Below are 23,072 nucleotides of genomic sequence, written 5' to 3' on the forward strand. Positions count from 1 at the left end.
TAAGTGTGTGACTAGATTTTGAAGAAAAAAATACAAGCACTCCTAAGAACATGGTATACTGCTGAAAGCACCTCTGAGCACACTCTGTAAATCCAGAACTTTTTGTAGCTGCATTTGCAAACTTCCTTCAGCAGAGCCCTAGGCCATTTTTTGTAATGGTCTCACCCCTATCAGAGCGGACACCTGGGCTTTCCAGGTGCATCCCATAAGAGGCAGCAAGTAGCCACTCTGGCTTTTAGAGACTCAATCCCAGTCATGTAAGGCAAATGCAACTTGAGGTAAGATTTTTTGGAAAAGTTCCTAAAATGTCTAAACTAGTGAATGTGTATCATGTAATTGTTTGCTAGGAAATGTGTGAGTATTTGATGTCTTGTGACTCTGGTGGACTAGTTGAATTCAGCCCCTGCCTTTGTTGTATGCACCACAAATTGTACTGGCTTTTTTCCCCTTCATATTGCATTGTAAACGCTTTTGGTTTGTTGTTCCTCAGTCTCCTTACTGATGTCATAGTTGGTCCATGACACTGAATGTCTCACATTTTGGACTATATCCTTGGTGCACTAGCTTGCATTTCCCCCTCATTTTATTCCCTGCCTATATTTCTAACTTCTAGGAACAACTGATTTAGTGGCTTGCATCCATTTCAGCATGAAGATAGTTTGTTCCAATCCCTAGCAAGGGATTTGCTCTCTCTTCTTGCTACATCTGGGCACATATGGTGGATTCCATGAAGCTATTTAAGGACCTAAATCTAGATTTAGGTGCCTAAATTCCCCACTTTGATCCATTGAACTCCTGCCAAACACTATAGGTGCCAGTCAGTCAGTGCCTATGTGTTTTTTTTTTTTCTTCTTCAAAGCAAAAGTTTCTCAGGAACCTAAGTTTTAGAACATATACTTTTTAGGTAGGGTGCCTGTCTCCTGCCTAAGCCCCAGGATGATATGTGAACCAGGGGAAGATGTGTGTGCTGCTGCCTAACTTGTTCAAGGGGGCCTGCTGAGAATGCCTACCAGGTTGGGCTCCTTTCAAATGCCAGCTGGTAGCAGTGGTGCCCACCTCTTAGCCCAGTGGTTAGAACACTTGCCCAGGATGTGGGAGACCTAGGTTCAAACCTTCCCAGCACAGGGGGAGAAAGGAGAGAATAGGGGGGCTCAGAGGCACTGAAGAATGTTGTGAATCACTAGCAGAGTAAAGGTCTTCCCTAACACCTGGCCTATCTCTGAGAAAGGGTAGAGTGGGATACTTAGCACATCAGCCTCTCCCCTGGGCTAGCCTAAGCAGCAGCTACCTGGCATGCTGGCTTTTGTGGATAGCGTTCTAAGGCACCTATCTCTTCACATTCATTGTACAGGGAGCCTTGGTTCCCAGTTTGCCTTGTGGTCATAGTGGTGTTCCTGGGATTTTCTAGGTGCCTAAAAGTTAGCCATTGTGTTGCTCAGCGCTGAAACCCCAAAGTCCCTTTGCAGATCCCACCCATAGTCTCTGAAAAGAGGGTGTTTCTTGGCCCAAGGAGGGTTTGTTTGCTTTTTTGCTTTAGTGCAGCCCTATTTCCAAGTCTCTGTCCCAGACCATACTGAAATGAATGAAGGTTACATCATGTAGAAAAGATTGGAGATAGGCTTTAATGTGAACACCCTTCAGTTTTGGGAAGGTTCTGATCCAGATTAGAAAGTCATCATTAGCTCCTGTCTCTATAATAGGCTAAGTGAAGCCCCCTAGCTGGATCTGAACGCCCTCTCCCACCCCTCCGTATTACTGTCCAGTTTCTGGGAGCAGTCAGATAGGGATCTAGGTGCAGTTCTGAACTTTGTGGTTGGTATCCCTTCCTTACAAAGGAGATCCCTGCTCTGCAGCTCCCCCAGAAGTGAAGTCATTGTGGGATGATCGAACATAGTCCAGTCTTCCAAATTGCTGTTAAAATATAGGTGACCAGGGCATAAGATCTACTTGCTTGTCCCTTACCTTGATATTTTATTTGTTCATCAAACAAAAAATACCCACGGCAAGTAGAATTTTGCAGGTCTGGTCTATTCACACACTTATGGTGTTGGAAAGGTTGAAAAACCAATAATATCTACTGGCATTGGACTTCCCTGGCAGACAGGTACCATGAATTCAATACATACTTATTTTCCTATTTCTAGACTCCTTTGCAAGTCTTATTGACATGCCATTATCCCTAAATGGCTAATGGGAATGTAACATGGCTTGTTCCAGCAGCAATCACTGTGGTCCCCCCCCCCCCCCTAAACAACTCAATGCCTTGGTGCTAATCATTAACTATTTATTTATGGTCCTTCAGATTAGCTGGGAGTTGAAAACTTCAGCCACTTTTAAATCCAGGTAGCAAGTACTATGGGCCAAATGCTGCTCCCACTGAAGTCAGGCCAAAACTTGCCATATGGGTTTTTCCTGTGGGAGAGCTCTAGTGGGAGGGGCCTTGTGTGTCCTCTCTCTCACTTGTGTGGTCCACCTATCATTTAGCCTAGCCCGTTTAATATTAAATGTAGTTAATATGTTTTACCAGTTCCTTGTCAGGCACTATTTCCTCCTCACTGCTATTCACTGTCTATGTATGTATGTAGGCATGTATGTATAAATAGAAGCAATTGGATGGGTGCCTCCTCCCTGAGGACATAATTCATTGCCAGAGATAACATAATTCACTGTTTGGGAAGTGATCACGCTGGATTAAGATGTCACTATATAAACAAAGCAGGAAGAATGAGATGGCTGTAAATGAAGCAGTTTCTATGCACCCAGCAGTATCTTGCAGTCAGCTGTGATGGAAAAGAAATACAGAAAAGTTTCATAAGAGTTAGGACAGGCTCATGGGCGGTGAGTGAAGCGTCCCCTGGGGGAGGCTAGCTCCCTATCCTGCTGCTTCTGCCTGTGGCCCTACCCACGCTCCACGCCATGTCCCTTCTCCGCCCCAGGCCCCACTCCCTCCCCCGCAACCTGCTCCACCCATCACATCCCTTCTTTCCTCCTCCCCCGTAAGGCTGCTCCCTGCTCACCGTGTCTCTCCTCTCCTCCACCCCACTCCCTGCGAGACACACCCCTTCTTCTGCTGCTCACTGTGTCCTGTCCGTGGGAATGGGGGGTGAGGAGGGACGTGGCGAGCAGCAGATGGGGGGGGGGGTCCTCACAGAGCGGGGGTGGAGGAGAGGATTGATGTGGCAAGTGGCAGGCAGTGGGGGGGGGGTCTCGTGGGGAGGGGGTGGGGGAGAGAAGGGACATGGCGAGCAACCTTGGGGTGGGAGGGTGGAGTGAGGAGAGAAGAGTAGGGACTCACTCGCCAGGCAGCAGTAGGCAGTGGGGTCCTCAGGGAAGGGGTAGAGCAGGGAGGGAAAGAAGCAGAGCACAGGCAGGGCCACCATGGCCCAGGTGTCCGGCAGCGGGTTGGCTGTGGGCAGCAGCGTGAGCGGAGACTTAGCCTCCCTTGGCCTCTTATACCCACGGAGAGGCTCAAGAAAAAATATACAGTATGTTTTAAAGTTTGCTTGAGTGTGATCAGTGGTCTCAAAACCACAAGCATATGCTGATTGACCTGCGGGTGCCCATATACCACCTACACAGATTACTCATGTGAGGAGCACCTGCAATCCCTGCAGGTGCAGCTGTACAGGGGCTTGGGTCCATGTGCTGACATGCGTGGCTCATACTATTCATTCCCAGACTCTGGCCTGGAATGAGCTGTTCACTGTTCATTCTGCAGGTGACCTGTGGAATATAAGGGTCAAGGGTACCAAAGTTACAACCTATTTGGTGCTCCCCTTTTTCAGCATATGTGTATACACAAGAGCAGGTTTACTGACCTTTAATGGAGTTTATTAAACAAAGTTAGCTGTTTGTTCCACAGCTAATCTAAAATAGTGAGATTTCTTAAAGGGTGTCTGGCACCCAAATTTAACTGCACCCAAATGGAATTTTTGAGTTTCCAAAATTTTAAAAATTGAATATAAAAACAGCTATGAAAAGTCACTGCTGGAGTAAGGTGTTGAGGTGGAGATGTTAACTGATTTAGACCAAGCCTTTGTGTTGCACATCAAGCAAGGTTATGAAATGCTTTTTTCATCTATTGACCTAAGGCTCAGTTTAGTCATGAAACAACATATAGGTGTGTCACAGCACTGCAATTCATTAACTCTTTATTTCAATCAATCTAAATTACTATGAGGTGATTCAGCTTCCCTTACACTAAGTTGCAATTTACTTCATGTGTAGTTCTTGAGAATTATTTGTAAAGAAAGTTATTATTCAATGAAAGAGCAATAGAATTGGTCCCTAGAGTATTTTTCTCAGACACCTGAGTCACTGTTTCTTTTCTGGCTTTCCCTGTTAAACTAGTGCAACTACTTCATTGAGAACAGCACTGCTAAAAGTGGATGTTCTGTCCAAAATCCATAGGCTGAGTGAGAAAACATTTACAAGCTAAAAGCTTTGGCAATGGTGCTGAAATTGCAACAGCTGAGTTTTCTTTAGCATGTGCATAAGCTCAAAATGAGAAACTTCTAAGAATACAGTTGGCCAACATACTTTTTCAGTAGGGAAGTTCCTGTTTGGTATTAGTCGTCTTTGTGATGTTTTTGGGAGGAATTTATAAAGAAAGGAGAACCTTTTGTACTGTAATCTGGATATGTGTGGACTAGAAAGGAAAATAGTTATATATTGCTTAGAGACAAGGTGGGTGAGGTAATATCTTTTATTGGTCCAACTTCTAAAATAAAAGATATTACTTCACCCACTTGGTCTCAGAATATGAGAGAGACGTACACGGATACAACATTGCAAACAAGTGTATTGTTTCCCAGTTTGAAAAGATATCCTTGTGAAAGGTCTGTATCAAATCGGCAAAATCTTTTGTTAACCTATCTGTCAAGGGTTGTTAGGGGAAAAAGGTGTGGAGCAGGAATTTGAATGGAATTTGATCCTTGCTGTGTTGCTGTCAACTTTTGCATGACATTAGAAGTAGTGGTGCCATGGATTTACAGGTTTTTCTGAGTAACCACAGAGTTCTTTTGTTACTACTGTACCACCTTGAGTAGCATAGCTACAAATGTTTTAGGTCTATACAAGAACGTGAAAAACATAACCCTCGTGTTCTTGGTGGAGATGGAGAGCAAAAAGTTTTGTATTAGGCAGGAAACAAAACAGGTAAACCTATGGGTCCAAATGCATGATGTAAACTGGTGCAACTCCATAACCAATGCAAGTTCACATACTTATACCAGTCTAAATTTTGTCCAAGGAAGTGAACCTTGAAAAACCATGAAACAATGGAAAACTTTGAGAGAGAAAAAAATCTATTTTGCAACAATTGAACTTATACAGCATGCTAGATATTTTCATATTATTCTCCACTTCTTAAGTATTATAAGGAACACTTGCAAAAAAAAACCAATCTCTGCTGCTTAATGTGAGGTTCTACTCTGAAAATGTCTATGTAATGATGGCACTTTTGTCCTCAATTGGTTGACTCCATGACTGTGTTCAGAGTCAGATCAGCTGGCTTTAGTGACATAAATAAGTTTTGGTTTTTTTGTTTGTTTTTGTTTTGTTACTTTTTCATTCTTTTACTAAACCAGAACCAACCCTGCTTTGTGATTATTGAACTGGATAGTTTTTTGGCTTTTGTATCATCATCAGAATTGTTAACTGAGTTCCCGCTGCAGAACCATGTTGTGGGGGAAGAGTGGGGTTTGCAAGTGCTTTGGAGAATAGGATTAAAATTCAAAATGATCTGGAGAAATGGTCCTAATTGAATTTCATCCTCTTTACTTCAGACAAGTGCAAAGTACTCCACTTAGGAAAGCCCAATCAATTGTGCACACACAAAATGGGAAATGACTGCCTAGGAAGGAGTATTTCGGAAAGGGATCTGGGGGTTATAGTGGGTCACAAGCTACATATGAGTCAACAGTGTAACACTGTTCCAAAAAAAGGAAACATCATTCTGGGATGTATTAGCAGGAGTGTTGTAAGCAAGATACAAGAAGTAATTCTTCCGTGCGACTCTGCACTGATTAGGCCTCAACTGGAGTATTGTGTCCAGTTCTGGGCACCACGTTTCAGGAAAGAGTCAAATTGGAGACAGTCCAGAGAACAGCAACAAAAATGTCTAGAAAAATGACCTATGAGGGAAGATTGAAAAAATTGGGTTTGTTTAGTCTGGCGAAGAGAAGACTGAGAGGGGACACGATAACAGTTTTCAAGTACATCAAAGGTTGTTACAAGGAGGAGGCAGAAAAATTGTTGCTCTTAACCTCTGAGGACAGGACAAGAAGCAATGGTCTTAAATTGCAGCAAGGGTAGTTTAGGTTGGACATTAGGGGAAAACTTCTTAACTGTCAGGATGATTAAGCCCTGGAATAAATTGCTTAGGGAAGTTGTGGAATCTCCATCATTGGAGATTTTTAAGAGCAGATTAGACAAACATCTGTCAGGGATGGTCTAGATCAGTGCGTCTCAAAGCCAGTTCACTGCTTGTTCAGGGAAAGCCCCTGGCGGTCTGGGCCAGTTTGTTTATCTGCCGCATCCGCAAGTTTGGCCGATCGTGGCTCCCAGTGGCTGCGGTTTGCTGCTCCAGGCCAATGGGGGCTGTGGGAAGGGTGGCCAGCACATCCCTTGGCCTGCGCCGCTTCCCGCCGCCCCCATTAGCCTGGAGTGGCGAACCATGGCCAGTGGGAGCCACGATCGGCTGAACCCGCAGAAGCGGCAGGTAAACAAACTGGCCCAGCCCACCAGGGGGCTTACCCTGAACAAGCCGCGGCCCGACTTTGAGAAGCACTGGCCTAGATAATGCTTAGTCCTGCCATGAGTGCAGGGGATTGGACTAGATGACCTCTCGAGGACCCTTCTAGTCCTATGATTCTATGAACCTTTATTACTGGATATATGTTAGCCAGAACTAACCCTGCTTGACCCTTAGAACCAATGATAAATTTGCAGGGCTGACAGATATGGGATGGGCAGGGGAAACCTTTTATTTTAAATTGAGCTAATCTGATCTTGAAATCATTGTTGGAGAATAAACACAGAGCCCCATTGTGTTACTTTCAAAATAAACATTCAGCTGCTCCTTCGGCCCACTCTCCACCTGAAGTTGTATTTCTCAATTTGTGTGTGTGGTATGATCTTTTTCAACAGCAAACAGTTGTACTGCCACAAGGGAAAGATGATGACTTCAAGGGGAGGCAGACCCATTGCAAAAGAGTGCTTTCATTCCTTCCAACATCTTCCAGTATATTGCACTGATTTCTATATATTCAGACACAAACTGCCAGAAACCTGTGCCTTCTCATAAGTTATACTGCAGCATAGTAGGTTGCGCTTATTTTCCTCTAGACTTGTTGAAAGGGCCAAAATATTATAGCTGAGAGGGAAAAACAGATAAGGTGGCAGGTCTCTGTTTCTGGGACTCTGTTCCCTTATTCTTATCCCAAGATGGGGAAGTTTCAGGTTTGTGCTGAATAGCAGAGGAAGTGAAGTGTGTTCCACAGCAGCGTTTTCCCCTGCACAAAACTTGTCAATTCTGTCTCTGTAGTAGGCTAAACCCAAACCCTAGATCTCTATAGCCCTGGCATTTGAGGATGTGAAATCTGGATCCAGACCCAAGCTTTGTTACTTGGCCTATCTCAGATAATCCACAAATAACTAACTAATTGAAATATAACACATCTATTGCCATAATAGCTAGACGTTGACTATACTGCAGTGAAACAGTGTATTTGATGAAGTAGTGCTTTAAAATAGTTTTCACGTGGGGGAGGGACTTTTAATCAGTATCAGAGAAAAATCCGTCCTGAATATTTTTGCTTGCGAACCAGTCTTCAGGATGTATAGCAATTTGTTTCTCATAGCATGTGTGGAAATGAAACACAATTAGCTTTTGTAACTTGTGAATCAAATCAGATTTTTTTTGTCTCTGGTCATGCTGCAGTTAAATCGTCTTGTGCGTTACTGTATGGCACAGCCCCCACAGGGCATCTTTTTTGAAAGGTCTGGTTCTGTTAACATAAGACTCCTTTTCTCAATGGGAATGTCAGAGTTATTCCCAGCACTGACATCATGGTCTTCTACATTCCCACACTCACAAGGACATTTATTGATGGGCATGACATTTTCCTTTCAATGGGCTTATTGTTTCCAGCACTTCATTTGCATCTTTGTTTGAACCCAAAAAATCCAAAACTAGATGCAAACTATATTATGAAAAAGCAAGAGAGAGAGAATGCAAACTATGTAGGAAGACCTTGGAGGAGTACTGAGCAGCAGGGGTGGGTGGGGAGAAGAGGGGGGGTTTGACGGCAATGGGGGTCTGGCTCCTAAATGAGCTGTACTGCTGTGAGGAGGGGAAGAAACAGCCAGCAGAGTAGTGGGAAGTGAGCAGAGGTTCTTCGTCCGGTTGAGTGGGAGTATCCTTGAAAAATAAGATCAGGGTTTGGGGGCTGTGCTCCCTCCGTGGTGGGATAAATCTTTCCCACACATGAGGAACACAGATCAGGAACTCTGCCGGTGAATGGTGTGGAGATTCGTGAATCCTCTATGCCCCTCCTATTGTTTTATTGCCCTATATATGGTATAGCCCTTCCTCTATAAGGGACAGAATTTTTCTGAGCAATACCTGTAACTCTGCCAGGGACATGATTTCCAGAAAGCGATGTGTTTTTTATTTAAAAAAATCTGTTTTTAATAACATGTGTAACAAACATGTTGCATTTAATGGGACTCTGCAGACATCTGTGTCCCTCTCATAAGACTTCATTTGGCTGGCAGTAGTGGTGGTTTAACACACACAGACCCATGAGGCTGGTCCCTGGCCAATCTGGGGGCCCTCAGCAGGAGAGCTGGAACCTGGGTAGAAGGGGAAGGTATGAGGCCCTGCCACTCTCACTGGCCTCGCCCCCGCTCCTCCTCTTTCCCTGAGGCCCTGCACCCTGGCAAGGTTGGAAGCTGGATGGGCCCCAAGCTATGTTGGCAAAAAATTTAAGTGCAGACCTGGCTTTACTCTGATGCACTTCCATTGACTTCAGTTGAGTTACTCCTGATTTGCACCTGGGTAAATGAGATCAGAACGAGGCCCATAACTTACAAATAATTTAAGGTGTTACAAAGTTTCTCTTTTAAATTTTCCAGGAGTTAAGATACTTAGGACCAAATGTTGTAAGATCCTGAGTGCTGCCTGTAAGGTGCAAAGCACCCCAACTCCCACTGATGTGAATGAAAAGAAAGGCAGGTGCTGAACATCTTTCAGGATTGGGCTCATAGTCCTCAAGAAAATTGTTGGAATGGGTCCAGAATTTAATCTAGCTAGGGAAAAAGGAATAAATACAAAATAAACATTGTCAAATACTTTCCTATCATTTTATTTACTTTAACGTCAATGGAAAGGATTTTCTTTTATGAGCCAGCTTTGCAGAAGTCTGCAATGATGGCCAGAATATTCCAACCTGGGTACCCAAAGGACATATTTGGGCACCTACATATAAGTGGTCTGATTATTATTTTTTAAGAGCTGCTGAGAATCCACATGTGAGAGCTCTAACTAGTATTTCTTTCCTAATCAGTGTTAACCACTTATGTTTGACCAACATCTTTTTCCCAGTAAAGAGCTGAAATATCAATGGGACTGAAATGAACATGGGTTTTTGTTGTTTTGCTTCTGTTTTGGATACTGCTTTGTATGTAGTTGGCATTGAGAATATCATCAAAAGGTCACCTCAGATCTGTAAATAAGGATTATTAATTAGCTTGTGCTTGCTTTGTGTGGTTGACAGGCTCTGAAGCAGCAGAGATCAAATCACTGTACACAATCCTACACTAACAGTGTGTATTTGTTAATTTTCATTTATTTCTTGGTGGTGAAATGGTAACACATTTAAAGGAGGGATTTGTAATGTGAAGGGCATTCCCCATCAGAGTATCAATTTTCAGGTAGGTCTGATTTTTGGGCCTACAGATAGTTATTGTACTGTACTTTCAATTGGCTATTTAATTGATGAGAACTATATCTTTTTTTCTATAAAGGGAATGAATAAAGTGCTTAATTTTACTTTGTCTCTAGTGAACATACATAATCCAGGTGAATGGTTTGGTATAGGTGTGTACATTACAGCAGACGGATAACAGGAATGCAACAAATCTGCTTGTTTTGGATTTGTCGGGTGGACGGATAATGTGGATCAAGATGCGTGGATACTGAGTACAAGAGCAGGCTGATGGGAGGAATGGTTGGGAAGAAGATCATTGGAGCACCATGCGGGGAGAAGGGATGATGGTAAGAGGAAAATGAGGGAGCAAGGCCCTACTTAAATGGCCTCTGTCATGTGACTTTAAATGTTAATTTTCCATACTTTTAAAAAAAGCTATTGAATTTGTAAAAATACGAATCCACTGAAGTGGCCAGATTCTATTACAAATGGATTCTGGTTCAGGGAATTATCACATCCCTAACAAACAATGAAGACAACAGGTGGTGTTAGACCACACTCCCCTTCTACAACTAGAGGAAGGAAAGAAAGCGTCCCCTCTTTCCAGAGCATATCCTCCATGGGCCAGTGTGAGTAAGCATTTGCTGGACTGAGCTCTTTTTATAAAGCCTTTAGCAGTAGGCTGGGCTTTTAATACTGAAGTTACAGGTGTGTTCTGTCTCTGCTCTGACTCATTCGCTCTGGCCTTGAGGAAGTCATTTTTTTAAATTAGCTGTCTGTACAATGCCATACACATGTAGGTGGCGCATGGTGTGGCATTTATAGACATATGCAGACACAGTTCTTTCTGGACAGGGAGACAGCATGACCTAATGGATAGAGCACTGGGATGGGACTCTGGTAGTCTAGGTTTTGTTCCCAGTTCTGCCATTGGATTGCGGGGTGACCTTGGGCAAGTCATGTCACTACTCTGTACCTCAGTTCCCCATCTTGGAATAATGCATAAAGCCCATTGAGATCTACTGATTAAAAGTGTTACTTAAGAGCTAAGTGGTATTATTTAGTAGACCAGGAATTTACAATCCAAAGTTACGTCTCTGCTTCTGTTTCCCTGAATGTAAAATGAGGCTTTTGGCAATTACCACCTTACAGAGGCTTTGTGAAAATTAGTAATTTTTCTGAAAAGCACTTTGGGAAAAGAGAAAAATAAAAGTGCTAAGTATTATTTATTAGTATTTCATGCGCAGAAAGCCAGGCTAGCTATTTATGCACGTTAGGAGAAAGCATATTTTACTTTATTTATTTGATCTTGACATCTCGGGCAGTATTTTAATTTATCTGTAAATTCAAGAAAAAGCTGTACAAAGTAATATACAGGGTCTGCTTAAGCATCATTTTTACTATGCATCTCCAGTCTCATTTCATGCTGAACTTGTCAAGACCAAACATCTGGCTTCTGCTTTGCCATGTGATGCCTATAGAATTGCCAACACACTACCCATAGAAATGCTTTCAAAGAAGTGAGTTGAGTGGAGGAAGAGAAAGGAAATCAAATCTGTTTCCTATCATTTCATTATCAGTAGCAAGAAGGACATAAGTTTTTCACATTAATAAGCCATTATTGTGTGGGGAATGTCCCCATGAAGCTTTCAGAATTAGAACATGAGTAGCCATGTTGTGTCAGACCATTCACCTATCTAGCCCACTATCCTGGTGCCAGATGCTTCAGAGGGAATGAACAGAACAAGGCAATTCTCCAGTGATCCATCCCTTGTTGTCCAATCCCAGGTTTTGGCAGTTGATTGTTTAGGGACGACTGGAGCAAGAGGATTGTATCCCTGACCATCTTGGTTAATAGCCAGCAATGGACCTATCCTCCAGTTATACCCAGAAATTGTCCTCCAGTTATACCTTTAGCCTTCCCAACATCCCCTAGCAGCAAGTTCCGCAGGTTGACTGTACATCGTGTGATGAGGTACTCCCTTAATACATGAGAGATCCCCAGATCATGGAAATGTAGGGCTGGAAGAGATCTCTAAGGGACCCATAGAAGTCACGTAGTCCATTTACTGGCATTGAGGCAGGACCAAGTACACCTAGATCATTCCTTACAGATGTTTGTCTAATCCATTCTTAAATATCGCCAATGACAGGGGTTCTCTGACCACCGTAGGTAACCTGTTCCAGTGCTTTACTATCACTATAGAGAATTTTTCATAATATCTAACCTAAATCTCCCTTGCTGCAAACTAAGCTGATTACTACTTGCCCTACCCTCAGTGGACACGGAGAAGAATTTGTCTCAGTTCTTTTTATAACTATCTTTTACATATCTGAAGACTTTTATTGTGCCTTCCCCTCCCTTTCCCCCTCCCCACCAGCCTTCTCTTCTCAAAACTAAGCATGCCCAAATCTCTCAACTTTTCCTCACAGGTTGTTTTCTGAACTTCTGATTTGTTTTTGTTCTCTGGACTCTCTCCAATTTGTTTCTTTCTCAGTGTGGTGCCCCAAACTGGACCCAGTACTCCAGCTGAGGCCTCACCAGTACCAAGTAGAATGGAACAACTATTTCCTGTGTCTAACATATGACACTCCTGTAAATTCATACTGTTGTTTCACCCCAGAATAATGCTTGCCTCTTTCACAACAGCATCACGCTGTTGGCTCATTCAGTTTGTGATCCACTATAACCAGGGGCGGCTCTACAAAGTAGGCTGCCCCAAGCAGCGCGGAGCGCTGCGCCGCCCTTCCCCAGTCCCGCGGCGGGTCCCCTCTTCCCGCGGCTCCGGCATCCTGGGGAGGGCGGCATTTGGCTCCGGTGGAGCTCCCGCCGGCATGCCTGCGGCAGGTCCACCGGAGCCCGGGACGAGCGGACCTGCCGCAGTCATGCCTGCGGGAGCTCAACCGGAGCCGCGGGAAGACGGGACCCGCCGCAGTCATGCCTGCGGCAGGTCCGCTCGTCCCGGGCTCCGGTGGACCTGCCGCAGGCATGCCGGCGGGAGCTCCACCGGATCCAAATGCCGCCCTCCCCAGGATGCCGCCCCAAGCGGGCGCTTGGCCCGCTGGTGCCTAGAGCCGCCCCTGACTATAACCCCTGGATCCTTTTCAGCAGTACTACTGCCTAGCCAGTTACTCCTCATTTTGTAGTTGTGCATTTGATTTTTCCCCCTTTCCTAAGTGTAGTACTTTGCAATTGTCTTTATTGAATTTTGTCTTATTGATCTCAGACCAATTCTCCAATTTATGTATATGGGGAACACACATAGGCTAGAGATTTCTGGGTAAATTAATTTGTACTGCATGGATTTTGCTGATGCTTTAATGGACCGTATGGCTGCTGTTCCTTAATCAGCTGAAATGGTGGGGAAAGGGTCTCTGTGACTTCAGTGACGCAAGGCACTTCATTCCTCTCCATCCTTGAGAGAACTGAACCTGGGCCTCCCACACAGGAATGAGGAGGATTACCTGTGAGATGGCCCTAGAAATAGCATTACATGGTTATTTTCACCCCAGAACAATATTGGGTGTATTTATATCTTGATTTACACTCATTATTAAAGCAAATTGCTGCATGCGGTTTCCAAAAAGTGCTTAGCATTTTTTTGTTATAGGTAGATTAAAACACACAATACAATTTTTTTTCCCACAGTTGGCAAGTTTAAAATAGTTTCCAAAATCTAACTGCCAACTTGGTGACGCCTTACATATTAGTGAGCCTTATGACATTGCTGTTTCTCTGGAACCACTGAAACCCTTGCAATTACCTGGAACTTTGAGCAGAAATAGTAGCTGTCACATGAGAGGCAACAAATCCCTGTTGTGTTACTATTGAACTTGGAACAGAGTAGCTGCATTTCTCTGCTAGCATTATAGAAACACTTTTATTATCAAATGTCTTCAGTAGATCCCAGCCCTGCCTGGCCTAGAGGGCTGCCAGCCGGTCTCTGGCTTTGGCCACGTCTGTAAATGTAGTTTTGTGTTACCAGGTCACAGTCTAAAATACAGTGCTCAGGCTCATGGAATTAAACTGCTGATCACACCTTTTTGAAGGCTGCTCAGTTCAATGCAGGAGCACTTCTAGTGCCTGTTGAGGGGGATGGAGCAGCACAAGCTACATCAAGCTCTATTTGTTTCTCCCTTTTGCTTCTTCTCTTTGGACTCTGATCAGACAGTTAAATGTTTCTTGCATTCTCATGGAATAGAATCCACTGAAGAGAAATACATTGCTGTGTTCTAGATCTAATTTCCAAGCATCATGGTTTCCCCTAGAGAAGAGACTGTACCAATCCCCCAGGCACATCTCTTTTCAAAAGTGTGGATCCAGATCTGGACTCTGTGTCCAGCACCTATTGCCAACACTGCACATAAACTCAAAGCCCAGCTGAGAAAAATCGGGTCTGGTTTTGTCTCAGATCCATCTCAAATTTCTCTTCAGCTTTTCACTTTATAGGATGTCCAGTTGTTTTGATAAAGGGGAAAATATTTAATTCATGGCCAAGTTAATGTTTTAACTTGTCAGTGTTGCTTAAGGAAAAACAAAATCCCATTTGTGCACACTTAAGTGATCTTATTCCCCTCGCCTTCTAATTTTTCAAACTAGGAACCTTTGAGTCTGCGCCCCCTCCCCCGCCCCCAACCTTTGGGAGCTTCTTCAGCAATAGACATGTATCAGAGGGGTAGCCGTGTTAGTCTGGATCTGTAAAAGCAGCAAAGAGTCCTGTGGCACCTTTATAGACTAACAGAAGTTTAGTCATGCATCCGACGAAGTGGGTATTCACCCACGAAAGCTCATGCTCCAAAACTTCTGTTAGTCTATAAGGTGCCACAGGACTCTTTGCTGCTTTAGCAATAGACATGTAGCTGTAGAAGGGTCCTCTCTCCTAACTGAAATGATAGGGAAAATGGGGCAAGAATTGATCTCTTGTACTTAATTTCTTAGAGTAAGTTCTTATGACACTAGTAGGAGTAAAATGAAGTGGAAGGGGCAATATCTGTTTTAGGAAGGCCAGAGGGGAGATGTCAAGGGTTAGGATGAGAGTTTTGGCAGCTGTGATGGAGGAGAAGAGTACAGATTTTAGAGAGATTGAGGTGGAAGATGTGGCAGGATATGGACATGACCCAAATGTGTGAGGTGAGGGGGGGAAAGAGGAGTTAAAAGTAACCCCAAAGTCAGATTTTACAAATGTCCAGGAAGCTTGGTGAGTTCTGCCCCATGGAAGTGCAGTAAAGGCCATCTTGGCCAATACACCAAAGATTGGATTGGGGATTTCCAGTGGTAGAAAGGAAATATGGGTCTCTGCAGTTTGAGCTAAAGAACCAGGCTTTGAAGGTAGTGGAAGTAACAGACTCATGTCCTACGTGAACTAGGCAAATAGGGCCCCACATAACACACACACACACATGACCAGTGGGTTATAGAAGCAGCTGGACCACGATCTGCACTTGTTCTCTGTATTTGTACCAGTAGCAGAGTTCTTAATATACAATCGCTTCATAGACTGTTGCTAACCTTGCATTTTGGGGAACTGTCTTTTTACAAAAAAAGAAGGTGGGTTTTTGGACATTGCACCCGATATGAAATTGTCCTACATGACCTCGACTGACTTGCCCTGTATGAGGCAATTTGTCCTAACTTATTTCTTTCAGAAAAGTGATTCAACAAATATAGGTGAAAGGTTGCTGCTTTGCATGAAGTCAATGAGTGCAGCTCAACACGTTTTCCCTTTTCCCCTAGTTTCTGTGCTTTTGCAAGTGTTGCATCATTCCTCAGCCAGTCCGTTAGACGAAGGTTTCTAACCATCAAAGGAGTGAAGTTCTGGAACAGCCTTCCAAGGGGAGTCGTTGAAGCCAGATATGTCTTTTGCCCCAAGACTAAGCTTGATAAGTTTATGGAGGGGATGGTATGATGAGAGAGCCTAATTTTGGCGATTAGTTGGTCTTTGACTATTAGTGGTAAATATGCCCAATGGGATGTTAGATGGGATGGGATATGAGTTATTACAGAGAATTCTTTCCTGGGTGTCTGGCTGGTGAGTCTTGCCCACATGCTCACGGTTTAACTAATTGCCATATTTGGGGTCGGGAAGGAATTTTTCTCTGGGGCAGATTGGCAGAGGTCCTGGGGGAGTTTCGCCTTTCTCTGCAGCCTGGGACATGGGTCATTTGCTGGAAGATTCTCTGCACCTTGAAGTCTTTAAACCATGACTTCAATGGCTCAGACACAGGTTTGATGCAGGAGTGGGTGGGTGAGATTCTGTGGCCTGCATTGTGCAGAACACCAGACTAGATGATCATAATGGTCCCTTCTGACCTTAAAGTCTATGATTCTATCAGTCTGCCTCTGAAGGGCTATTGGGAAAATTGTCCATTCCTGTCTACTGAGTAGCTTTCCCCCCAAAAAGCTTAAACATATGCTAATTAAGGAAAAATTCTAATGAAAAGTAAATCAATTTTACATCTAGAAGATCCCAGCTGTTTTAGCTTTGATATTACTAAGGAGATGAACATTTGGCCTGTTTTCTCCGACTCTCTCAACAAAATAATAACAAATGCACCTAGATTAAAATTTCCAAATTTGGATTGTTGACATTAACCCCCCATCTAGGTCACTAAATATGAATCATCTAATTTTCCAAGGTGCTGTGATGAGCACTTTCAGCTTCCAGTAACTTCAAAGGGATTTTTGGGTATATTGCACTTCTGAAATCAAATCAGGCCACTTAGGTCCTAAGTGCGGAGCTAACATAGAAGGTGTGACTCCTAGTACTTCTATCATAGCCATAACCCCCTCCATCACTTATGATTAAAAATAAGCTCCTCTTGATTAGGCTTCTTTTTCCTGCTTTCCTTTCTGAATTGGATAGATAATCTACTATCATCAGTTTTTTCAGAGGAAAGTCTACTCTGATTTGCACCCAGGGAATCCCAATGAATTTGTAAGCTGAACAGTTTTGGAGGAGTGGTTGTAATGAGTCCAACTCACATCTATGTCATAAGTGTCTGTCTATGGTCCTTCCTTTTTCTACATTAATTTATTTCATGACGTTCTCCCTGGGGCTCCTTGACCCCTTACTCATGACTCCTCATTAAAGTATGCAGAAAAAGAATTCCCAATGCAGCATTCCTAGTAGCTGCAGAAGGAACTGACTGCATCTGTTTTGCAGTAATATCTAATATTCTGCTATAGTTGGCTGTTAGTTAGACCCAAAGAAAAGATGATTTAGAGAGATTCTGTTACTGGGGTTGAGAGACTACAGAGAGGTGTCTTAACTTAGACAAGTTGCTTTTAGAGCTTGTCTACACTTGAAACACTGCAGCGCTTCAGCATAGCCACTTCATACGCCAACGGAAAGGCTTCTCCAGTCAGCATAGTTAATCAATAAGAATTATTCCATCAACCTAGCGTGGCCTACACCAGAGGTTAGATTGGCTTAACTACGTCACTGAAGGATGTGTATTTTTCACACCACTGAGCAACCCAACTCTTTTTAGTGTAGACTAGGCCTTGGTCTCTCTGTGCCTCAGTTCCCCATCTGTGAAATGGGGATAACAGCACTTCTCTACCTTCAGGAAAGTTAGAATAAATACATTCAAAATTGTGAGGTGCTCAGATACCACAGTAGTACGAGCCATATAAGTACCATAGATAGATAACAAAACATTTCTGAGTATGGGGGAGATCAAGGTGTGAAAAGGACCCCATGTTTCAGGTATTGGAAAAACCAGGTTTCTAAATCTTGGTGGTGTGTTGTTTTTTTTTTTCATATTGTGTATTTTGGTGTTTGAAATTTTTGCAAGCCCTTATTAGTTGGAGAGAAAATAAAATGAAAAATAATTCTACAATAGAAACAGTTATTTCAAGTATTTTCTGTAAACTTTGTTTATAGTTTGTTTAAATATGTGACTACACTGGATTAATACTGAAGAATGCTAGAAGTAAATGATTACAATTAGAAAATGAAATGTTTTTGCTTGTATTACAACTACAAATATGCATACAGCTCAGTTCCAGAACACAGAGTACTTGCATGATGTGGTGGTTAGCTTTTTATATAAGTAATTGTTCTTCTGTTGTCTTCTCTCACACCAAGGTATTTTGAAACTTGCATAGAATGAAAAGTTCTTTAGACTTCTAATAAATAGTATTACATTTTACTTATAAAATGAAGAATACAATAGACTTCTAAAATGAAGATCATTCAGATTATAGCTCTAACTTGGTTCAAATATGTAACTGTGTCTCTCTTGTTTTAGTTTTGTACAGAGCTGCCATTTCTCTTTGTCGGGGTCCTGGATAACTGATGCAAGGATGGAGTTGGATTGTTGCCTCACAAATGCGATGCTGTAAGTTTGAGCTGCTGCTCAGGACTATTGAAACTGACAAGGCAGACTGCTCTAAATTGCAAGAGATATCTGATTTAAGAACAAAGGAGAAAAGCAATTGCTCAGGCAAAGAATGAGAAGAAGAAGAAGAAGAAGAAAGCAATAGGGAAAAATATATAGAAAGCAGATTAAAAATGTATAAGAAAGTATAGGTTTAAACATGTAATCCAAAGAGAGAGTTCAAGAACACAAAAGTGAAGATGATGGGGGAAGCAAATATCTGATTGTTAGTAATGCAGCATTGCCAACCACAAACATTCAAAAATAATGAGTGAGGCCCCCAAATCATGAGATTTAAAAATAATTAGTTGGGGGTGGGGTTCTTTGCCTTCTTGTGTTGGAAACTTTACGGTGCATTTGGATTAAAAAAAAAATTCAAGCTTTTCTCTACCACTGAGGGCTAGAAACTTTTTTATGAAAGCTGAGCTGCCTCTTCAATCACGTCTCCAGGAGCTGGGGCTTTAAGTAAAACACCAAACGACAAAAGACTTGTGATTTTAAATCACCAGAGTTGACAATAGTGGTAGTAACAAATTGAAAAGTATATACATTAAGTCAAGGATTGACTTGAAGGTGAAATCAACAGATAAGAACCAAGACCAAAGATGAAAGTTGTGAGCTAGATTATGACATTGTGCTTCCACTGGGCAAATCCTAATCTTCCCACTGCTCCAGGGAGGGAATGATCTGTGACAGATCTGTATCCAGCACAGTGTATGTTCCCTGGCATATTGATGCAGCTATGCTGGCTGGGATGTTTGGGGGAGGGGTTGGAACTAAAGCTCCTCCCACTCCCTTCAGGCCCCTGCTGCTCAGCTGCACAAGGGAGTGATATAACTGCTCTGCAGTGTCCGCTTGCTCGCCGCCACTGCTGTCCAAGATTCAGGCGCTGCACTGACAGCCTTGGAGATAGATAGATATTCTTTTATGTAACCTCATATCTGGTAGATCCAAAGCAGCAAAACTTCCCCCACACTGCTCTGCCATTGTGCCTCAAACCTGCTCGGAAGGGACTACCTCTAGTGAATGGGAGTGGGAGTGTAGATTAGTCTCCATTCTCATTAAATCCTTGGCCTATTTATTGAGGCAGTTAGTATCAATTGGGATGGTGACTTCTGTGATGTGGATGCTTGTCCACAGCCAAATCCTCCCCCATAGATGAGTGAACAGATCTTTGATGGAATAGTCACATCATTGTACAGTCAGGATGCTGGCGCCACAGGTAAAGTTGCAAAAGATTTTGTTAAAAGCCTTCTTCAGTGGAGCAGGATCGGACCCTGAGGGGCTGTACTTCCTTTGAGAGGAAAACGACACATTTCGCTCAGCTGGGGAACTGACTCCAAGGGCAAGTGTTAAAATAAAATCTAGGCACTCCAGGAACTGTCATGCAGCCACTGAGAGCATGAACAGAGTCAGCGCTGCATTCCAGAGCTCAATTATTTATGATGTAGGCCTGTGAGAGTTTTCAGATCTTGGGCGGGGGGAGAGAATGGGAGGGTGAGTATCCTCCTTTGAAGATTTTTCTGCCTTTTCAGAGAGGGAGGATTATGCTTTTAAACAGTACCGTCTGGCTGGTGCTATGCTAGTTCCTCTTCCTTGTATGCCTAGGCATAGGAAAGGCCAGGCAGGCTCAGCAAACACAGGAGGCAAGGGAGCAGGAGTGTTTAAAACCAGACAGGTGAAGACCTTCCCAGAGGCCTCTGAGAATGAGACCGTGTAGTTCACCATGCGGAGCACTTTCAGTAATCTGTATATGGCTGTGTTTATTTTTTTAGAAGTGTGTGTGTGGGGGGGTAATTGTAATGCCCACAATGAACTCACCATTAGTTGGATTTATAAACTGTATGAATGAAGCACCAAACCAGCAGGTAAACTACTTCAGCTTGGGGATGAGTAACAGTGTGCATGCTGGATTTCCAGCATTCTGTATGGGATGGTGTGAATTGGGAGTCTTCCTCCTGAATTTGCTGAAAGGCATATTTGGACTGATGGAGGTTTCCTGGTTTTTATCAATTCCATTTTTAATTATTCTAGGCTTTACCAGATTAAATCCAGTGAGTACTGGCTGATTTAAAAAAAAAATCTTCCCTGCTGGTAAACAGAACACCAATTTTTGCATCTACAAGTTAAGCAAGTAGCTTTGTATCCATGATAGAGATGGTGAAACTGAAGTCCAGAAAGGTCTATTGGCTTGACCAAGGCCACTAAGAAAGTCAGTGGTAGACACGAGGATAGAACCCAGGAGCCCTAACTTCCTGTTGTATTTAACAACAGGGAGTGGAGCAGAGGGTGTCTAATGGTTAGAACTGAGGACAGTGAATCTGATCAAATGGGTTCTGTTCCCAGTTCTATTACTGACTTGCTGCATAGCTTTGGATTGTCAGCTAATTTTGATGCCTCACTTTTCCTGTCTTTCTATATAATACTACTTATTTAACTACCTCACAAGAGTGATGGGAGAAGTAATTAATGTTCCTAAAGTGGCTTGAGATCTTGGATGAAGAATGCTATAGAAGTGGAAAACATTTATTTTATTTGATTATATTAAGACAGGGAAAAATGGCTAGGAAAGCTGGCACACTTAAACGCTGAAAAAATCCAACAGAGTTAACAATCGACATGTTGAGAACCAAAATAAGGCAAAGCTATTCTTCTTCTTGGGAGAGCTGGATTTGAGTGTGGTGTGTTTTTGTTAGTTTGTGTGGGGTTTTTTTTATAATGCTTCCAGAGTTGTTAATATAAATGCATATTTAAAAAAAAAACAAACCAGAAAGAAACTCTCTCCCATTCATGCAGAAGGTGATTATAGGATTCTTGATCCTATAGGCTGACATGTACCCCTGAACAGAGGGCCACCACATAAATTCTATTTAAACCCACTGAAGTCAGAGGCTCTACAGTATTAAGGGTCCACGTACATAGATTCAATTACAGGATTGGGCCTTAGTTTTCACGCCATTCTCTCTCAAACTTTTTTGTTACTATTGACCATTTATTAACCCTTTTTGTATTTTCCTCGGAATGTAAAACTCAGGATAACTTGCATTAATTAAATGTTTATGCAACCCATTTTCATTGGACATTTAACCCATTACCTATATGGCTTAATGTGTAAACGCATGAAAGATTTAAACATACCTAGGAAGTTTGTGTCTAAGCGTTGTTTACTTCCCCTCCCCCTACTCCTTTTAAGGAAAGTTTCCCGAGGTGCAAGATTGTTGATTTCAGGGTTCTCTGCCAGCAGTCAGCAATCAAGTTTCAAACTCTTTTTCTAATATTGTCTTCAGAACAAAGAAGTGTATTGGACTAACAGAGTGCTGATCCCACATGTCAGACTAAGTCTTAAGCTTTGTCTACACTGGCAGTTGAACAACAAAACTTTTAACCCCCCCTATCTCCCCCCCCCCCCCCCGAAAGACACAATTTTTCCAATGACAAGCACCGGTGTGAATAGTGCTTTGTCGGCAGGACCCCACTCGTTGGGGGTGGAAGTCTTTTGTCGGCAGGAGAGCCGACAAACAGCGGCTACACTGCACAACTTTTGGTGGCACGGCTGTAGCGACCCAGCATGCAGTGAAGCCTATGTTTACTCTCAGTCTCTCCTGGCATTTCACATGTAGGTGGAACATGATGCAGAGGGGGAATGGAAGTGAGCCATGTGGGATCCCACAGGTGACACACATTGAGACAGAGATGCAGTTGCTCATCGCATCTTTCTGGGATCCAGCTGAGAGGCATGATGGAGCCAACTTAGTGCAGTTCCACCCACTCCTTCTAGGTCACTCGGACAAATCAGCAGCACCTCCTGATCTACAGTGACAAACCTACTATTGGGCTGTGTAGAGGAGATTGCCCAGTGGGGCGATTAGCAACATCTCTATGCTGCAACCAGGCCTGAAGCCAGAATGTGAGGAGCCCAGCATTACCTGCTGAGTTCCTTCAAGGTGGCCTGTAATAAAGTCAGTCTTTTTAAGGTCCAAACAGAAAAGAAAAATACCCATGGAACTTGGCTGAGGAATTGTTCAAGAAAGTGCATTGACCTATATTTTTGGTTTCTCACTCATTTCTCTCAAGACTTGATTATTTCATTTCAAAAGATTGGTGGTATTTAGAAAAATATACTTTGTATTTTAGTAATGATTTCTCAGGGACTTCACTCAACAATGGCCTTTCTGTGCACAAAACAGCTGCATTCCAAACTTGCAACACTAGTACAATACAAAGCCGATAATGTAATCTTAATATATATTTTCTTTTGCGTCTCCACTAGATCCTCCCCACATTGACCACTGACTATGTACTGAATGAGAAAAGTGTTTAATGGATCCCCTGAAATAGCTCATGGCTCCAGTGACATTTAGAGAGGCCAAAAGAGAACAAACACAAAACCTCTTAGCAAATTGAAGACAGTAATGTCAAGGGTTAAAATATTCCCACCAGGAGAGAAGGAGGGAGTCATAGTTGCTGCTGTCATGAGGAAGAGAGACACAAAAGAGGTGATGGGCAGTTCAAAGAGAGATTAGAGCTGGGGGGAGAAACTGAAGCTTCATATGCAGAAAGAAAACCAGAGACATGGCAGAAAGTATGAGACCTGCTTATGGTAGATAAACTAGGCCTGGCTGTCCATGTCCATCAGGCAGATCATGCATGGGATCTTTCATCCTGCCATTAAAAATGGATGCCAGGGACTTTGCCAAGAGCAGGGACTTAGCATTACCTTCCATCAGCAACAGACAAGCCCTTTCCAGTCTGACAACT

The 23,072-nt window shown here is 43.0% G+C and overlaps 1 long non-coding RNA gene across 2 annotated transcripts; it reads left to right on the forward strand.

Annotated features, from left to right (window-relative positions):
* The first annotated feature begins 219 nt into the window (after positions 1-219).
* On the forward strand, positions 220-22,359 carry LOC120395482. Of its 2 annotated transcripts, XR_005592684.1 has the most exons (4): positions 247-278; positions 10,067-10,279; positions 18,186-18,275; positions 21,935-22,359. It is a non-coding gene; the product is annotated as an uncharacterized LOC120395482 (long non-coding RNA). The 2 variants fall into 2 exon arrangements; XR_005592673.1 differs by lacking the exon at positions 10,067-10,279 and having other exon boundaries at positions 220-278.
* The last annotated feature ends 713 nt before the right edge of the window (positions 22,360-23,072 follow it).

This window comes from Mauremys reevesii, linkage group 1 (assembly GCF_016161935.1).
Source record: "Mauremys reevesii isolate NIE-2019 linkage group 1, ASM1616193v1, whole genome shotgun sequence".
NCBI classification, from domain to species: domain Eukaryota; kingdom Metazoa; phylum Chordata; order Testudines; family Geoemydidae; genus Mauremys; species Mauremys reevesii.